This window comes from Equus przewalskii, chromosome 4 (assembly GCF_037783145.1).
Source record: "Equus przewalskii isolate Varuska chromosome 4, EquPr2, whole genome shotgun sequence".
Taxonomy (NCBI): Eukaryota; Metazoa; Chordata; class Mammalia; order Perissodactyla; family Equidae; genus Equus; species Equus przewalskii.
In genome coordinates this window covers 34,310,551-34,329,742 of record NC_091834.1, presented here as the reverse complement: position 1 = coordinate 34,329,742, position 19,192 = coordinate 34,310,551, and the positions used below count along the sequence as shown (strand labels likewise).

The window sequence follows — 19,192 nt, the reverse complement described above, 5'->3', positions numbered from 1 at the left end:
GAAACTGTGTTTCACAGGCCTTTGTAAGAGATGCTCCCGGTAGGCTGTAAGAGCACTCTGCAGAGCGCGTTGTTTCTTAGCTTCCCAAAGAGCTGGAAGCAAGATGCTTTAGGGCCCAGCTCGCTCTTTTGAAAGAAGCCTGCACGTTGTGCGTTTCAGCTCTAGGGCAATATAGCACACGCCGAGGAGAAGTTCTACTTCAGGCAGATCAGGCCTGCAAAGAAACTGCGTTTCACAGGCCTTTGTAAGAGATGTGCCCGGTAGGCTGTAAGAGCACTGTGCAGAGCGAGCTGTTTCTCAGCTTCCCAAAGAGCTGGAAGCAAGATGGTTTGGGGCCCAACTCGCCCTTTGGAAAGAAGCCTGCACGTTGCGTCTTTCAGCTCTAGGGCAATGTAGCACACCCAGAGCAGAAGTTCTACTTCAGCCACATCAGGCCTGCAAAGAAAGTGCGTTTCACAGGCGTTTGTAAGAGATGTTGCCGGTAGGCTGTAAGAGCACTGTGCAGAGCGAGTTGTTTCTTAGCTTCCCAAAGAGCTGGAAGCAAGATGCTTTAGGGCTCAACTCGCCCTTTGGAAAGAAGCCTGCACTTTGGGCCTTTCAGCTCTAGGGCAATGTAGCACACGCAGAGCAGAAGTTCTACTTCAGCCAGATCAGGCCTGAAAAGAAACTGCGTTTCACAGGCCTTTGTAAGATATGTTGCCCGTAGGCTGTAAGAGCACTGTGCAGAGCGAGTTGTTTCTTAGCTTCCCAAAGAGCTGGAAGCAAGATGCTTTGGGGCCCAACTCGCCCTCAGGATAGAAGCCTGCACGTATTGCCTTTCAGCTCTAGGGCAATGTAACACACGCAGAGCAGAAGTTCTACTTCAGCCAGATCAGGCCTGCAAAGTAACTGCGTTTCACAGGCTTTTGTAAGAGATGTTCCCGGTAGGCTGTAAGAGCACAGTGCAGAGCGAGTTGTTTCTTGGCTTCCCAAAGAGATGGAAGCAAGATGCTTTGGGGCCCAACTCGCCCTTTGGAAAGAAGCCTGCACGTTGTGCCTTCCAGCTCTAGGGCAATGTAGCACACGCAGAGCAGAACTTCAACTTCAGCCAGATCGGGCCTGCAAAATAACTGCGTTTCACAGGCCTTTGTAAGAGATGTTCCCGGTAGGCTGTAAGAGCACTGTGCAGAGCGAGCTGTTTCTTAGCTTCCCAAAGAGCTGGAAGCAAAATGGTTTGGGGCCCAACTCGCCCTTTGGAAAGAAGCCTGCACGTTGTGCCTTTCAGCTCTAGGGCAATGGAGCACACCCAGAGCAGAAGTTACACTTCAGCCAGATCAGGCGTGCAAAGAAACTGCGTTTCACAGGCCTTTGTAAGAGATGTTCCCGGTAGGCTGTAAGAGCACTGTGCAGAGCGAGATGTTTCTTAGCTTCCCAAAGAGCTGGAAGCAAGATGCTTTGGGGCCCAACTCGCCCTTTGGAAAGAAGACTGCGTGTTGTTCCTTTCAGCTCTAGGGCAATGTAGCTCACCCAGAGCAGAAGTTCTACTTCAGCCAGATCAGGCCTGCAAAGAAACTGCATTTCACAGGCCTTTGTAAGAGATGTTCCCGGTAGGCTGTAAGAGCACTGTGCAGAGCGAGTTGTTTCTTAGCTTCCCAAAGAGCTGGAAGCAAGATGCCTTGGGGCCCAACTCGCCCTTTGGAAAGAAGCCTGCACGTTGTGCCTTTCAGCTGCAGGGCAATGTAGCACACCCAGAGCAGAAGTTCTACTTCAGCCAGATCAGGCCTGCAAAGAAACTGCCTTTCACAGGCCTTTGTAAGAGATGTTCCCAGTAGGCTGTAAGAGCACTGTGCAGAGCGAGTCGTTTCTTACCTTCCCAAAGAGCTGGAAGCAAGATGCTTTAGGGCCCAGCACGCTCTTTTGAAAGAAGATTGCACGTTGTGCGCTTCAGCTCTAGGGCAATGTAGCACACCGAGAGCATAAGTTCTACTTCAGCCAGATCAGGCCTGCAAAGAAACTGCCTTTCACAGGCCTTTGTAAGAGATGTTCCCAGTAGGCTGTAAGAGCACTGTGCAGAGCGAGTTGTTTCTTAGCTTCCCAAAGAGCTGGAAGCAAGATGCTTTGGGGCCCAACTCGCCCTTTGGAAAGAAGCCTGCACGTTGTGCCTTTCAGCTCTAGGGCAATGGAGCTCACCCACAGCAGATGTTCTACTTCAGCCAGATCAGGCCTGCAAAGAAACTGCGTTTCACAGGCCTTTGCAAGAGATGTTCCCGGTAGGCTGTAAGAGCACTGTGCACAGCGAGTTGTTTCTTAGCTTCCCAAAGAGCTGGAAGCAAGATGCTTTGGGGCCCAACTCGCCCTTTGGAAAGAAGCCTGCACTTTGTGCCTTCAAGCTGCAGGGCAATGTAGCACACCCAGAGCAGAAGTTCTACTTCAGCCAGATCAGGCCTGCAAAGAAACTGCGTTTCACAGGCCTTTGTAAGAGATGTTCCCAGTGGGCTGTAAGAGCACTGTGCAGAGCGAGTCGTTTCTTAGCTTCCCAAAGAGCTGGAAGCAAGATGCTTTAGGGCCCAGCTCGCTCTTTTGAAAGAAGCCTTCACGTTGTGCGTTTCAGTTCTAGGGCAATGTAGCACACCGAGAGCAGAAGTTCTACTTCAGCCAGATCAGGCCTGCAAAGAAACTGCGTTTCACAGGCCTTTGCAAGAGATGTTCCCGGTAGGCTGTAAGAGCACTGTGCAGAGCGAGTTGTTTCTTAGCTTCCCAAAGAGCTGGAAGCAAGATGCTTTGTGGCCCAACTCGCCCTTTGGAAAGAAGCCTGCACGTTGTGCCTTTCAGCTCTAGGGCAATGTAGCACACCCAGAGCAGAAGTTCTACTTCAGCCAGATCAGGCCTGCAAAGAAAGTGCGTTTCACAGGCGTTTGTAAGAGATGTTCCCGGTAGGCTGTAAGAGCACTGTGCAGAGCGAGTTGTTTCTTAGCTTCCCAAAGAGCTGGAAGCAAGATGCTTTGGGGCCCAACTCGCCCTTTGGAAAGAAGCCTGCATGTTGTGCCTTTCAGCTCTAGGGCATTGCAGCACAAGCTGAGCAGATGTTCTACTTCAGCCAGATCAGGCCTGCAAAGAAACTGCGTTTCACAGGCCTTTGTAAGAGATGTTCCCGGTAGGCTGTAAGAGCATTGTGGAGAGCGAGTTATATCTTAGCTTCCAAAAGAGCTGGAAGCAAGATGCTTTGGGGCCCAACTCGCCCTTTTGTAAAGAAGCCTGCACGTTGTGCCTTTCAGCTCGGGGCAATATAACACACCCAGAGCTGAAGTTCTACTTCAGCTAGGTCAGGCCTGTAAAGAAACTGCCTTTCACAGGCCTTTGTAAGAGATGTTCCCAGTTGGCTGTAAGAGCACTGTGCAGAGCGAGTTGTTTCTTAGCTTCCCAAAGAGCTGGAAGCAAGATGCTTTGGGGCCCAACTCGCCCTTTGGAAAGAAGCCTGCACGTTGTGCCTTTCAGCTCTAGGGCAATGGAGCTCACCCACAGCAGATGTTCTACTTCAGCCAGATCAGGCCTGCAAAGAAACTGCGTTTCACAGGCCTTTGCAAGAGATGTTCCCGGTAGGCTGTAAGAGCACTGTGCAGAGCGAGTTGTTTCTTAGCTTCCCAAAGAGCTGGAAGCAAGATGCTTTGGGGCCCAACTCGCCCTTTGGAAAGAAGCCTGCACTTTGTGCCTTTCAGCTGCAGGGCAATGTAGCACACCCAGAGCAGAAGTTCTACTTCAGCCAGATCAGGCCTGCAAAGAAACTGCGTTTCACAGGCCTTTGTAAGAGATGTTCCCAGTGGGCTGTAAGAGCACAGTGCAGAGCGAGTCGTTTCTTAGCTTCCCAAAGAGCTGGAAGCAAGATGCTTTAGGGCCCAGCTCGCTCTTTTGAAAGAAGCCTTCACGTTGTGCGTTTCAGCTCTAGGGCAATGTAGCACACCGAGAGCAGAAGTTCTACTTCAGCCAGATCAGGCCTGCAAAGAAACTGCGTTTCACAGGCCTTTGCAAGAGATGTTCCCGGTAGGCTGTAAGAGCACTGTGCAGAGCGAGTTGTTTCTTAGCTTCCCAAAGAGCTGGAAGCAAGATGCTTTGCGGCCCAACTCGCCCTTTGGAAAGAAGCCTGCACGTTGTGCCTTTCAGCTCTAGGGCAATGTAGCACACCCAGAGCAGAAGTTCTGCTTCAGCCAGATCAGGCCTGCAAAGAAAGTGCGTTTCACAGGCGTTTGTAAGAGATGTTCCCGGTAGGCTGTAAGAGCACTGTGCAGAGCGAGTTGTTTCTTAGCTTCCCAAAGAGCTGGAAGCAAGATGCTTTGGGGCCCAACTCGCCCTTTGGAAAGAAGCCTGCATGTTGTGCCTTTCAGCTCTAGGGCATTGCAGCACAAGCTGAGTAAATGTTCTACTTCAGCCAGATCAGGCCTGCAAAGAAACTGCGTTTCACAGGCCTTTGTAAGAGATGTTCCCGGTAGGCTGTAAGAGCATTGTGGAGAGCGAGTTATATCTTAGCTTCCAAAAGAGCTGGAAGCAAGATGCTTTGGGGCCCAACTCGCCCTCTTGTAAAGAAGCCTGCACGTTGTGCCTTTCAGCTCGGGGCAATATAACACACCCAGAGCTGAAGTTCTACTTCAGCTAGGTCAGGCCTGTAAAGAAACTGCCTTTCACAGGCCTTTGTAAGAGATGTTCCCAGTAGGCTGTAAGAGCACTGTGCAGAGCGAGTTGTTTCTTAGCTTCCTAAAGAGCTGGAAGCAAGATGCTCTGGGGTCCAACTCGCCCTTTGGAAAGAAGCCTGCACGTTGTGCCTTTCAGCTCTAGGGCAATGTAGCACACCCAGAGCAGAAGATCTACTTCAGCTAGGTCAGGCCTGCAAAGAAACTGCGTTTCACAGGCCTTTGTAAGAGATGTTCCCGGTAGGCTGTAAGAGCACTCTGCAGAGCGCGTTGTTTCTTAGCTTCCCAAAGAGCTGGAAGCAAGATGCTTTAGGGCCCAGCTCGCTCTTTTGAAAGAAGCCTGCACGTTGATCGTTTCAGCTCTAGGGCAATATAGCACACGCCGAGGAGAAGTTCTACTTCAGGCAGATCAGGCCTGCAAAGAAACTGCGTTTCACAGGCCTTTGTAAGAGATGTGCCCGGTAGGCTGTAAGAGCACTGTGCAGAGCGAGCTGTTTCTCAGCTTCCCAAAGAGCTGGAAGCAAGATGGTTTGGGGCCCAACTCGCCCTTTGGAAAGAAGCCTGCATGTTGTTCCTTTCAGCTCTAGGGCAATGTAGCTCACCCAGAGCAGAAGTTCTACTTCAGCCAGATCAGGCCTGCAAAGAAACTGCGTTTCACAGGCCTTTGTAAGAGATGTTCCCGGTAGGCTGTAAGAGCACTCTGCAGAGCGCGTTGTTTCTTAGCTTCCCAAAGAGCTGGAAGCAAGATGCTTTAGGGCCCAGCTCGCTCTTTTGAAAGAAGCCTGCATGTTGTGCGTTTCAGCTCTAGGGCAATGTAGCACACGCCGAGGAGAAGTTCTACTTCAGCCAGATCAGGCCTGCAAAGAAACTGCGTTTCACAGGCCTTTGTAAGAGATGTGCCCGGTAGGCTGTAAGAGCACTGTGCAGAGCGAGCTGTTTCTCAGCTTCCCAAAGAGCTGGAAGCAAGATGGTTTGGGGCCCAACTCGCCCTTTGGAAAGAAGCCTGCACGTTGCGTCTTTCAGCTCTAGGGCAATGTAGCACACCCAGAGCAGAAGTTCTACTTCAGCCACATCAGGCCTGCAAAGAAAGTGCGTTTCACAGGCGTTTGTAAGAGATGTTGCCGGTAGGCTGTAAGAGCACTGTGCAGAGCGAGTTGTTTCTTAGCTTCCCAAAGAGCTGGAAGCAAGATGCTTTAGGGCTCAACTCGCCCTTTGGAAAGAAGCCTGCACTTTGGGCCTTTCAGCTCTAGGGCAATGTAGCACACGCAGAGCAGAAGTTCTACTTCAGCCAGATCAGGCCTGAAAAGAAACTGCGTTTCACAGGCCTTTGTAAGATATGTTGCCCGTAGGCTGTAAGAGCACTGTGCAGAGCGAGTTGTTTCTTAGCTTCCCAAAGAGCTGGAAGCAAGATGCTTTGGGGCCCAAATCGCCCTCAGGATAGAAGCCTGCACGTATTGCCTTTCAGCTCTAGGGCAATGTAACACACGCAGAGCAGAAGTTCTACTTCAGCCAGATCAGGCCTGCAAAGAAACTGCGTTTCACAGGCCCTTGTAAGAGATGTTCCCGGTAGGCTGTAAGAGCACAGTGCAGAGCGAGTTGTTTCTTGGCTTCCCAAAGAGATGGAAGCAAGATGCTTTGGGGCCCAACTCGCCCTTTGGAAAGAAGCCTGCACGTTGTGCCTTCCAGCTCTAGGGCAATGTAGCACACGCAGAGCAGAACTTCAACTTCAGCCAGATCGGGCCTGCAAAATAACTGCGTTTCACAGGCCTTTGTAAGAGATGTTCCCGGTAGGCTGTAAGAGCACTGTGCAGAGCGAGCTGTTTCTTAGCTTCCCAAAGAGCTGGAAGCAAAATGGTTTGGGGCCCAACTCGCCCTTTGGAAAGAAGCCTGCACGTTGTGCCTTTCAGCTCGGGGCAATATAGCACACCCAGAGCTGAAGTTCTACTTCAGCTAGGTCAGGCCTGTAAAGAAACTGCCTGTCACAGGCCTTTGTAAGAGATGTTCCCAGTAGGCTGTAAGAGCACTGTGCAGAGCGAGTTGTCTCTTAGCTTCCTAAAGAGCTGGAAGCAAGATGCTCTGGGGTCCAACTCGCCCTTTGGAAAGAAGCCTGCACGTTGTGCGTTTCAGCTCTAGGGCAATGTAGCACACGTCGAGGAGAAGTTCTACTTCAGGCAGATCAGGCCTGCAAAGAAACTGCGTTTCACAGGCCTTTGTAAGAGATGTGCCCGGTAGGCTGTAAGAGCACTGTGCAGAGCGAGCTGTTTCTCAGCTTCCCAAAGAGCTGGAAGCAAGATGGTTTGGGGCCCAACTCGCCCTTTGGAAAGAAGCCTGCATGTTGTTCCTTTCAGCTCTAGGGCAATGTAGCTCACCCAGAGCAGAAGTTCTACTTCAGCCAGATCAGGCCTGCAAAGAAACTGCGTTTCACAGGCCTTTGTAAGAGATGTTCCCGGTAGGCTGTAAGAGCACTCTGCAGAGCGCGTTGTTTCTTAGCTTCCCAAAGAGCTGGAAGCAAGATGCTTTAGGGCCCAGCTCGCTCTTTTGAAAGAAGCCTGCACGTTGTGCGTTTCAGCTCTAGGGCAATGTAGCACACCCAGAGCAGAAGTTCTACTTCAGCCACATCAGGCCTGCAAAGAAAGTGCGTTTCACAGGCGTTTGTAAGAGATTTTGCCGGTAGGCTGTAAGAGCACTGTGCAGAGCGAGTTGTTTCTTAGCTTCCCAAAGAGCTGGAAGCAAGATGCTTTAGGGCTCAACTCACCCTTTGGAAAGAAGCCTGCACTTTGGGCCTTTCAGCTCTAGGGCAATGTAGCACACGCAGAGCAGAAGTTCTACTTCAGCCAGATCAGGCCTGAAAAGAAACTGCGTTTCACAGGCCTTTGTAAGATATGTTGCCCGTAGGCTGTAAGAGCACTGTGCAGAGCGAGTTGTTTCTTAGCTTCCCAAAGAGCTGGAAGCAAGATGCTTTGGGGCCCAACTCGCCCTCAGGATAGAAGCCTGCACGTATTGCCTTTCAGCTCTAGGGCAATGTAACACACGCAGAGCAGAAGTTCTACTTCAGCCAGATCAGGCCTGCAAAGAAACTGCGTTTCACAGGCCCTTGTAAGAGATGTTCCCGGTAGGCTGTAAGAGCACAGTGCAGAGCGAGTTGTTTCTTGGCTTCCCAAAGAGATGGAAGCAAGATGCTTTGGGGCCCAACTCGCCCTTTGGAAAGAAGCCTGCACGTTGTGCCTTCCAGCTCTAGGGCAATGTAGCACACGCAGAGCAGAACTTCAACTTCAGCCAGATCGGGCCTGCAAAATAACTGCGTTTCACAGGCCTTTGTAAGAGATGTTCCCGGTAGGCTGTAAGAGCACTGTGCAGAGCGAGCTGTTTCTTAGCTTCCCAAAGAGCTGGAAGCAAAATGGTTTGGGGCCCAACTCGCCCTTTGGAAAGAAGCCTGCACGTTGTGCCTTTCAGCTCTAGGGCAATGGAGCACACCCAGAGCAGAAGTTACACTTCAGCCAGATCAGGCGGGCAAAGAAACTGCGTTTCACAGGCCTTTGTAAGAGATGTTCCCGGTAGGCTGTAAGAGCACTGTGCAGAGCGAGATGTTTCTTAGCTTCCCAAAGAGCTGGAAGCAAGATGCTTTGGGGCCCAACTCGCCCTTTGGAAAGAAGCCTGCGTGTTGTTCCTTTCAGCTCTAGGGCAATGTAGCTCACCCAGAGCCGAAGTTCTACTTCAGCCAGATCAGGCCTGCAAAGAAACTGCATTTCACAGGCCTTTGTAAGAGATGTTCCCGGTAGGCTGTAAGAGCACTGTGCAGAGCGAGTTGTTTCTTAGCTTCCCAAAGAGCTGGAAGCAAGATGCTTTGGGGCCCAACTCGCCCTTTGGAAAGAAGCCTGCACGTTGTGCCTTTCAGCTGCAGGGCAATGTAGCACACCCAGAGCAGAAGTTCTACTTCAGCCAGATCAGGCCTGCAAAGAAACTGCCTTTCACAGGCCTTTGTAAGAGATGTTCCCGGTAGGCTGTAAGAGCACTGTGCAGAGCGAGTTGTTTCTTAGCTTCCCAAAGAGCTGGAAGCAAGATGCTTTGGGGCCCAACTGGCCCTTTGGAAAGAAGCCTGCACGTTGTGCCTTTCAGCTCTAGGGCAATGTAACACACGCAGAGCAGAAGTTCTACTTCAGCCAGATCAGGCCTGCAAAGAAAGTGCGTTTCACAGGCGTTTGTAAGACATGTTCCTGGTAGGCTGTAAGAGCACTGTGCAGAGCGAGTTGTTTCTTAGCTTCCCAAAGAGCTGGAAGCAAGATGCTTTGGGGCCCAACTCGCCCTTTGGAAAGAAGCCTGCACGTTGTGCCTTTCAGCTCTAGGGCAATGGAGCTCACCCACAGCAGATGTTCTACTTCAGCCAGATCAGGCCTGCAAAGAAACTGCGTTTCACAGGCCTTTGCAAGAGATGTTCCCGGTAGGCTGTAAGAGCACTGTGCACAGCGACTTGTTTCTTAGCTTCCCAAAGAGCTGGAAGCAAGATGCTTTGGGGCCCAACTCGCCCTTTGGAAAGAAGCCTGCACGTTGTGCCTTTCAGCTGCAGGGCAATGTAGCACACCCAGAGCAGAACTTCTACTTCAGCCAGATCAGGCCTGCAAAGAAACTGCGTTTCACAGGCCTTTGTACGAGATGTTCCCAGTAGGCTGTAAGAGCACTGTGCAGAGCGAGTCGTTTCTTAGCTTCCCAAAGAGCTGGAAGCAAGATGCTTTAGGGCCCAGCTCGCTCTTTTGAAAGAAGCCTTCACGTTGTGCGTTTCAGCTCTAGGGCAATGTAGCACACCGAGAGCAGAAGTTCTACTTCAGCCAGATCAGGCCTGCAAAGAAACTGCGTTTCACAGGCCTTTGTAAGAGATGTTCCCGGTAGGCTGTAAGAGCACTGTGCAGAGCGAGTTGTTTCTTAGCTTCCCAAAGAGCTGGAAGCAAGATGCTTTGGGGCCCAACTCGCCCTTTGGAAAGAAGCCTGCATGTTGTGCCTTTCAGCTCTAGGGCATTGCAGCACAAGCTGAGCAGATGTTCTACTTCAGCCAGATCAGGCCTGCAAAGAAAGTGCGTTTCACAGGCCTTTGTAAGAGATGTTCCCGGTAGGCTGTAAGAGCACTGTGGAGAGCGAGTTATATCTTAGCTTCCAAAAGAGCTGGAAGCAAGATGCTTTGGGGCCCAACTCGCCCTTTTGTAAAGAAGCCTGCACGTTGTGCCTTTCAGCTCGGGGCAATATAGCACACCCAGAGCTGAAGTTCTACTTCAGCTAGGTCAGGCCTGTAAAGAAACTGCCTTTCACAGGCCTTTGTAAGAGATGTTCCCAGTAGGCTGTAAGAGCACTGTGCAGAGCGAGTTGTTTCTTAGCTTCCTAAAGAGCTGGAAGCAAGATGCTTTGGGGCCCAACTCGCCCTTTGGAAAGAAGCCTGCGTGTTGTTCCTTTCAGCTCTAGGGCAATGTAGCTCACCCAGAGCAGAAGTTCTACTTCAGCCAGATCAGGCCTGCAAAGAAACTGCATTTCACAGGCCTTTGTAAGAGATGTTCCCGGTAGGCTGTAAGAGCACTGTGCAGAGCGAGTTGTTTCTTAGCTTCCCAAAGAGCTGGAAGCAAGATGCCTTGGAGCCCAACTCGCCCTTTGGAAAGAAGCCTGCACGTTGTGCCTTTCAGCTGCTGGGCAATGTAGCACACCCAGAGCAGAAGTTCTACTTCAGCCAGTTCAGGCCTGCAAAGAAACTGCCTTTCACAGGCCTTTGTAAGAGATGTTCCCAGTAGGCTGTAAGAGCACTGTGCAGAGCGAGTCGTTTCTTACCTTCCCAAAGAGCTGGAAGCAAGATGCTTTAGGGCCCAGCACGCTCTTTTGAAAGAAGATTGCACGTTGTGCGCTTCAGCTCTAGGGCAATGTAGCACACCGAGAGCAGAAGTTCTACTTCAGCCAGATCAGGCCTGCAAAGAAAGTGCGTTTCACAGGCGTTTGTAAGAGATGTTCCCGGTAGGCTGTAAGAGCACTGTGCAGAGCGAGTTGTTTCTTAGCTTCCCAAAGAGCTGGAAGCAAGATGCTTTGGGGCCCAACTCGCCCTTTTTTAAAGTAGCCTGCACGTTGTGCCTTTCAGCTCGGGGCAATATAGCACACACAGAGCTGAAGTTCTACTTCAGCTAGGTCAGGACTGTAAAGAAACTGCCTGTCACAGGCCTTTGTAAGAGATGTTCCCAGTAGGCTGTAAGAGCACTGTGCAGAGCGAGTTGTCTCTTAGCTTCCTAAAGAGCTGGAAGCAAGATGCTCTGGGGTCCAACTCGCCCTTTGGAAAGAAGCCTGCACGTTGTGCGTTTCAGCTCTAGGGCAATGTAGCACACGTCGAGGAGAAGTTCTACTTCAGGCAGATCAGGCCTGCAAAGAAACTGCGTTTCACAGGCCTTTGTAAGAGATGTGCCCGGTAGGCTGTAAGAGCACTGTGCAGAGCGAGCTGTTTCTCAGCTTCCCAAAGAGCTGGAAGCAAGATGGTTTGGGGCCCAACTCGCCCTTTGGAAAGAAGCCTGCATGTTGTTCCTTTCAGCTCTAGGGCAATGTAGCTCACCCAGAGCAGAAGTTCTACTTCAGCCAGATCAGGCCTGCAAAGAAACTGCGTTTCACAGGCCTTTGTAAGAGATGTTCCCGGTAGGCTGTAAGAGCACTGTGCAGAGCGCGTTGTTTCTTAGCTTCCCAAAGAGCTGGAAGCAAGATGCTTTAGGGCCCAGCTCGCTCTTTTGAAAGAAGCCTGCACGTTGTGCGTTTCAGCTCTAGGGCAATGTAGCACACGCCGAGGAGAAGTTCTACTTCAGCCAGATCAGGCCTGCAAAGAAACTGCGTTTCACAGGCCTTTGTAAGAGATGTGCCCGGTAGGCTGTAAGATCACTGTGCAGAGCGAGCTGTTTCTCAGCTTCCCAAAGAGCTGGAAGCAAGATGGTTTGGGGCCCAACTCGCCCTTTGGAAAGAAGCCTGCACGTTGCGTCTTTCAGCTCTAGGGCAATGTAGCACACCCAGAGCAGAAGTTCTACTTCAGCCACATCAGGCCTGCAAAGAAAGTGCGTTTCACAGGCGTTTGTAAGAGATGTTGCCGGTAGGCTGTAAGAGCACTGTGCAGAGCGAGTTGTTTCTTAGCTTCCCAAAGAGCTGGAAGCAAGATGCTTTAGGGCTCAACTCGCCCTTTGGAAAGAAACCTGCACTTTGGGCCTTTCAGCTCTAGGGCAATGTAGCACACGCAGAGCAGAAGTTCTACTTCAGCCAGATCAGGCCTGAAAAGAAACTGCGTTTCACAGGCCTTTGTAAGATATGTTGCCCGTAGGCTGTAAGAGGACTGTGCAGAGCGAGTTGTTTCTTAGCTTCCCAAAGAGCTGGAAGCAAGATGCTTTGGGGCCCAACTCGCCCTCAGGATAGAAGCCTGCACGTATTGCCTTTCAGCTCTAGGGCAATGTAACACACGCAGAGCAGAAGTTCTACTTCAGCCAGATCAGGCCTGCAAAGAAACTGCGTTTCACAGGCCCTTGTAAGAGATGTTCCCGGTAGGCTGTAAGAGCACAGTGCAGAGCGAGTTGTTTCTTGGCTTCCCAAAGAGATGGAAGCAAGATGCTTTGGGGCCCAACTCACCCTTTGGAAAGAAGCCTGCACGTTGTGCCTTCCAGCTCTAGGGCAATGTAGCACACGCAGAGCAGAACTTCAACTTCAGCCAGATCGGGCCTGCAAAATAACTGCGTTTCACAGGCCTTTGTAAGAGATGTTCCCGGTAGGCTGTAAGAGCACTGTGCAGAGCGAGCTGTTTCTTAGCTTCCCAAAGAGCTGGAAGCAAAATGGTTTGGGGCCCAACTCGCCCTTTGGAAAGAAGCCTGCACGTTGTGCCTTTCAGCTCTAGGGCAATGGAGCACACCCAGAGCAGAATTTCTACTTCAGCCAGATCAGGCGTGCAAAGAAACTGCGTTTCACAGGCCTTTGTAAGAGATGTTCCCGGTAGGCTGTAAGAGCACTGTGCAGAGCGAGATGTTTCTCAGCTTCCCAAAGAGCTGGAAGCAAGATGCTTTGGGGCCCAACTCGCCCTTTGGAAAGAAGCCTGCGTGTTGTTCCTTTCAGCTCTAGGGCAATGTAGCTCACCCAGAGCAGAAGTTCTACTTCAGCCAGATCAGGCCTGCAAAGAAACTGCATTTCACAGGCCTTTGTAAGAGATGTTCCCGGTAGGCTGTAAGAGCACTGTGCAGAGCGAGTTGTTTCTTAGCTTCCCAAAGAGCTGGAAGCAAGATGCCTTGGGGCCCAACTCGCCCTTTGGAAAGAAGCCTGCACGTTGTGCCTTTCAGCTGCAGGGCAATGTAGCACACCCAGAGCAGAAGTTCTACTTCAGCCAGATCAGACCTGCAAAGAAACTGCCTTTCACAGGCCTTTGTAAGAGATGTTCCCAGTAGGCTGTAAGAGCACTGTGCAGAGCGAGTCGTTTCTTACCTTCCCAAAGAGCTGGAAGCAAGATGCTTTAGGGCCCAGCACGCTCTTTTGAAAGAAGATTGCACGTTGTGCGCTTCAGCTCTAGGGCAATGTAGCACACCGAGAGCAGAAGTTCTACTTCAGCCAGATCAGGCCTGCAAAGAAACTGCGTTTCACAGGCCTTTGTAAGAGATGTTCCCGGTAGGCTGTAAGAGCACTGTGCAGAGCGAGTTGTTTCTTAGCTTCCCAAAGAGCTGGAAGCAAGATGCTTTGCGGCCCAACTCGCCCTTTGGAAAGAAGCCTGCATGTTGTGCCTTTCAGCTCTAGGGCAATGGAGCACACGCAGAGCAGAAGTTCAACTTCAGCCAGATCGGGCCTGCAAAGAAACTGCGTTTCACAGGCCTTTGTAACAGATGTTGCCGGTAGGCTGTAAGAGCACTGTGCAGAGCGAGTTGTTTCTTAGCTTCCCAAAGAGCTGGAAGCAAGATGCTTTGGGGCCCAACTCGCCCTTTGGAAAGAAGCCTGCACGTTGTGCCTTTCAGCTGCAGGGCAATGTAGCACACCCAGAGCAGAAGTTCTACTTCAGGTAGGTCAGGCCTGTAAAGAAACTGCGTTTCACAGGCCTTTGTAAGAGATGTTTCCGGTAGTCTGTAAGAGCACTGTGCAGGGCGAGTTGTTTCTTAGCTTCCCAAATAGCTGGAAGCAAGATGCTTTGGGGCCAAACTCGCCATTTGGAAAGAAGCCTGCACGTTGCGTCTTTCAACTCTAGGGCAATGTAGCACACCCAGAGCAGAAGTTCTACTTCAGCCAGATCAGGCCTGCAAAGAAAGTGCGTTTCACAGGCGTTTGTAAGAGATGTTCCCGGTAGGCTGTAAGAGCACTGTTCAGAGCGAGTTGTTTCTTAGCTTCCCAAAGAGCTGGAAGCAAGATGCTTTGGGGCCCAACTCGCCCTTTTTTAAAGAAGCCTGCACGTTGTGCCTTTCAGCTCGGGGCAATATAGCACACCCAGAGCTGAAGTTCTACTTCAGCTAGGTCAGGCCTGTAAAGAAACTGCCTGTCACAGGCCTTTGTAAGAGATGTTCCCAGTAGGCTGTAAGAGCACTGTGCAGAGCGAGTTGTCTCTTAGCTTCCTAAAGAGCTGGAAGCAAGATGCTCTGGGGTCCAACTCGCCCTTTGGAAAGAAGCCTGCACGTTGTGCCTTTCAGCTCTAGGGCAATGTAGCACACGTCGAGGAGAAGTTCTACTTCAGGCAGATCAGGCCTGCAAAGAAACTGCGTTTCACAGGCCTTTGTAAGAGATGTGCCCGGTAGGCTGTAAGAGCACTGTGCAGAGCGAGCTGTTTCTCAGCTTCCCAAAGAGCTGGAAGCAAGATGGTTTGGGGCCCAACTCGCCCTTTGGAAAGAAGCCTGCATGTTGTTCCTTTCAGCTCTAGGGCAATGTAGCTCACCCAGAGCAGAAGTTCTACTTCAGCCAGATCAGGCCTGCAAAGAAACTGCGTTTCACAGGCCTTTGTAAGAGATGTTCCCGGTAGGCTGTAAGAGCACTGTGCAGCGCGCGTTGTTTCTTAGCTTCCCAAAGAGCTGGAAGCAAGATGCTTTAGGGCCCAGCTCGCTCTTTTGAAAGAAGCCTGCACGTTGTGCGTTTCAGCTCTAGGGCAATGTAGCACACGCCGAGGAGAAGTTCTACTTCAGCCAGATCAGGCCTGCAAAGAAACTGCGTTTCACAGGCCTTTGTAAGAGATGTGCCCGGTAGGCTGTAAGATCACTGTGCAGAGCGAGCTGTTTCTCAGCTTCCCAAAGAGCTGGAAGCAAGATGGTTTGGGGCCCAACTCGCCCTTTGGAAAGAAGCCTGCACGTTGCGTCTTTCAGCTCTAGGGCAATGTAGCACACCCAGAGCAGAAGTTCTACTTCAGCCACATCAGGCCTGCCAAGAAAGTGCGTTTCACAGGCGTTTGTAAGAGATGTTGCCGGTAGGCTGTAAGAGCACTGTGCAGAGCGAGTTGTTTCTTAGCTTCCCAAAGAGCTGGAAGCAAGATGCTTTAGGGCTCAACTCGCCCTTTGGAAAGAAACCTGCACTTTGGGCCTTTCAGCTCTAGGGCAATGTAGCACACGCAGAGCAGAAGTTCTACTTCAGCCAGATCAGGCCTGAAAAGAAACTGCGTTTCACAGGCCTTTGTAAGAGATGTTCCCGGTAGGCTGTAAGAGCACAGTGCAGAGCGAGTTGTTTCTTGGCTGCCCAAAGAGATGGAAGCAAGATGCTTTGGGGCCCAACTCGCCCTTTGGAAAGAAGCCTGCACGTTGTGCCTTCCAGCTCTAGGGCAATGTAGCACACGCAGAGCAGAACTTCAACTTCAGCCAGATCGGGCCTGCAAAATAACTGCGTTTCACAGGCCTTTGTAAGAGATGTTCCCGGTAGGCTGTAAGAGCACTGTGCAGAGCGAGCTGTTTCTTAGCTTCCCAAAGAGCTGGAAGCAAAATGGTTTGGGGCCCAACTCGCCCTTTGGAAAGAAGCCTGCACGTTGTGCCTTTCAGCTCTAGGGCAATGGAGCACACCCAGAGCAGAAGTTACACTTCAGCCAGATCAGGCGTGCAAAGAAACTGCGTTTCACAGGCCTTTGTAAGAGATGTTCCCGGTAGGCTGTAAGAGCACTGTGCAGAGCGAGATGTTTCTTAGCTTCCCAAAGAGCTGGAAGCAAGATGCTTTGGGGCCCAACTCGCCCTTTGGAAAGAAGCCTGCGTGTTGTTCCTTTCAGCTCTAGGGCAATGTAGCTCACCCAGAGCAGAAGTTCTACTTCAGCCAGATCAGGCCTGCAAAGAAACTGCATTTCACAGGCCTTTGTAAGAGATGTTCCCGGTAGGCTGTAAGAGCACTCTGCAGAGCGAGTTGTTTCTTAGCTTCCCAAAGAGCTGGAAGCAAGATGCTTTGGGGCCCAACTCGCCCTTTGGAAAGAAGCCTGCACGTTGTGCCTTTCAGCTGCAGGGCAATGTAGCACACCCAGAGCAGAAGTTCTACTTCAGCCAGATCAGGCCTGCAAAGAAACTGCCTTTCACAGGCCTTTGTAAGAGATGTTCCCAGTAGGCTGTAAGAGCACTGTGCAGAGCGAGTCGTTTCTTACCTTCCCAAAGAGCTGGAAGCAAGATGCTTTAGGGCCCAGCACGCTCTTTTGAAAGAAGATTGCACGTTGTGCGCTTCAGCTCTAGGGCAATGTAGCACACCGAGAGCAGAAGTTCTACTTCAGCCAGATCAGCCCTGCAAAGAAACTGCGTTTCACAGGCCTTTGTAAGAGATGTTCCCGGTAGGCTGTAAGAGCACTGTGCAGAGCGAGTTGTTTCTTAGCTTCCCAAAGAGCTGGAAGCAAGATGCTTTGCAGCCCAACTCACCCCTTGGAAAGAAGCCTGCATGTTGTGCCTTTCAGCTCTAGGGCAATGTAGCACACGCAGAGCAGAAGTTCAACTTCAGCCAGATCGGGCCTGCAAAGAAACTGCATTTCACAGGCCTTTGTAAGAGATGTTCCCGGTAGGCTGTAAGAGCACTGTGCAGAGCGAGTTGTTTCTTAGCTTCCCAAAGAGCTGGAAGCAAGATGCTTTGGGGCCCAACTCGCCCTTTGGAAAGAAGCCTGCACGTTTTGCCTTTCAGCCCTAGGGCAATGTAACACACGCAGAGCAGAAGTTCTACTTCAGCCAGATCAGGCCTGCAAAGAAAGTGCGTTTCACAGGCGTTTGTAAGAGATGTTCCTGGTAGGCTGTAAGAGCACTGTGCAGAGCGAGTTGTTTCTTAGCTTCCCAAAGAGCTGGAAGCAAGATGCTTTGGGGCCCAACTCTCCCTTTGGAAAGAAGCCTGCACGCTGTGCCTTTCAGCTCTAGGGCAATGGAGCTTACCCACAGCAGATGTTCTACTTCAGCCAGATCAGGCCTGCAAAGAAACTGCGTTTCACAGGCCTTTGTAAGAGATGTTCCCAGTGGGCTGTAAGAGCACTGTGCAGAGCGAGTCGTTTCTTAGCTTCCCAAAGAGCTGGAAGCAAGATGCTTTAGGGCCCAGCTCGCTCTTTTGAAAGAAGCCTTCACGTTGTGCGTTTCAGCTCTAGGGCAATGTAGCACACCGAGAGCAGAAGTTCTACTTCAGCCAGATCAGGCCTGCAAAGAAACTGCGTTTCACAGGCCTTTGCAAGAGATGTTCCCGGTAGGCTGTAAGAGCACTGTGCAGAGCGAGTTGTTTCTTAGCTTCCCAAAGAGCTGGAAGCAAGATGCTTTGCGGCCCAACTCGCCCTTTGGAAAGAAGCCTGCACGTTGTGCCTTTCAGCTCTAGGGCAATGTAGCACACCCAGAGCAGAAGTTCTGCTTCAGCCAGATCAGGCCTGCAAAGAAAGTGCATTTCACAGGCGTTTGTAAGAGATGTTCCCGGTAGGCTGTAAGAGCACTGTGCAGAGCGAGTTGTTTCTTAGCTTCCCAAAGAGCTGGAAGCAAGATGCTTTGGGGCCCAACTCGCCCTTTGGAAAGAAGCCTGCATGTTGTGCCTTTCAGCTCTAGGGCATTGCAGCACAAGCTGAGCAGATGTTCTACTTCAGCCAGATCAGGCCTGCAAAGAAACTGCGTTTCACAGGCCTTTGTAAGAGATGTTCCCGGTAGGCTGTAAGAGCATTGTGGAGAGCGAGTTATATCTTAGCTTCCAAAAGAGCTGGAAGCAAGATGCTTTGGGGCCCAACTCGCCCTTTTGTAAAGAAGCCTGCACGTTGTGCCTTTCAGCTCGGGGCAATATAACACACCCAGAGCTGAAGTTCTACTTCAGCTAGGTCAGGCCTGTAAAGAAACTGCCTTTCACAGGCCTTTGTAAGAGATGTTCCCAGTAGGCTGTAAGAGAACTGTGCAGAGCGAGTTGTTTCTTAGCTTCCTAAAGAGCTGGAAGCAAGATGCTCTGGGGTCCAACTCGCCCTTTGGAAAGAAGCCTGCACGTTGTGCCTTTCAGCTCTAGGGCAATGTAGCACACCCAGAGCAGAAGTTCTACTTCAGCTAGGTCAGGCCTGCAAAGAAACTGCGTTTCACAGGCCTTTGTAAGAGATGTTCCCGGTAGGCTGTAAGAGCACTCTGCAGAGCGCGTTGTTTCTTAGCTTCCCAAAGAGCTGGAAGCAAGATGCTTAAGGGCCCAGCTCGCTCTTTTGAAAGAAGCCTGCACGTTGTGCGTTTCAGCTCTAGGGCAATATAGCACACGCCGAGGAGAAGTTCTACTTCAGGCAGATCAGGCCTGCAAAGAAACTGCGTTTCACAGGCCTTTGTAAGAGATGTGCCCGGTAGGCTGTAAGAGCACTGTGCAGAGCGAGCTGTTTCTCAGCTTCCCAAAGAGCTGGAAGCAAGATGGTTTGGGGCCCAACTCGCCCTTTGGAAAGAAGCCTGCATGTTGTTCCTTTCAGCTCTAGGGCAATGTAGCTCACCCAGAGCAGAAGTTCTACTTCAGCCAGATCAGGCCTGCAAAGAAACTGCGTTTCACAGGCCTTTGTAAGAGATGTTCCCGGTAGGCTGTAAGAGCACTCTGCAGAGCGCGTTGTTTCTTAGCTTACCAAAGAGCTGGAAGCAAGATGCTTTAGGGCCCAGCTCGCTCTTTTGAAAGAAGCCTGCATGTTGTGCGTTTCAGCTCTAGGGCAATGTAGCACACGCCGAGGAGAAGTTCTACTTCAGCCAGATCAGGCCTGCAAAGAAACTGCGTTTCACAGGCCTTTGTAAGAGATGTGCCCGGTAGGCTGTAAGAGCACTGTGCAGAGCGAGCTGTTTCTCAGCTTCCCAAAGAGCTGGAAGCAAGATGCTTTGCGGCCCAACTCGCCCTTTGGAAAGAAGCCTGCATGTTGTGCCTTTCAGCTCTAGGGCAATGGAGCACACGCAGAGCAGAAGTTCAACTTCAGCCAGATCGGGCCTGCAAAGAAACTGCGTTTCACAGGCCTTTGTAACAGATGTTGCCGGTAGGCTGTAAGAGCACTGTGCAGAGCGAGTTGTTTCTTAGCTTCCCAAAGAGCTGGAAGCAAGATGCTTTGGGGCCCAACTCGCCCTTTGGAAAGAAGCCTGCACGTTGTGCCTTTCAGCTGCAGGGCAATGTAGCACACCCAGAGC

The 19,192-nt window shown here is 51.2% G+C and overlaps 1 protein-coding gene across 9 annotated transcripts in view; it reads right to left on the bottom strand.

Moving 5' to 3' along the window:
* The window catches only part of CFAP69 (cilia and flagella associated protein 69), a 239,241-nt gene that overhangs the window by 56,343 nt on the left and 163,706 nt on the right, over positions 1-19,192 (bottom strand). The window lies entirely within an intron of this gene.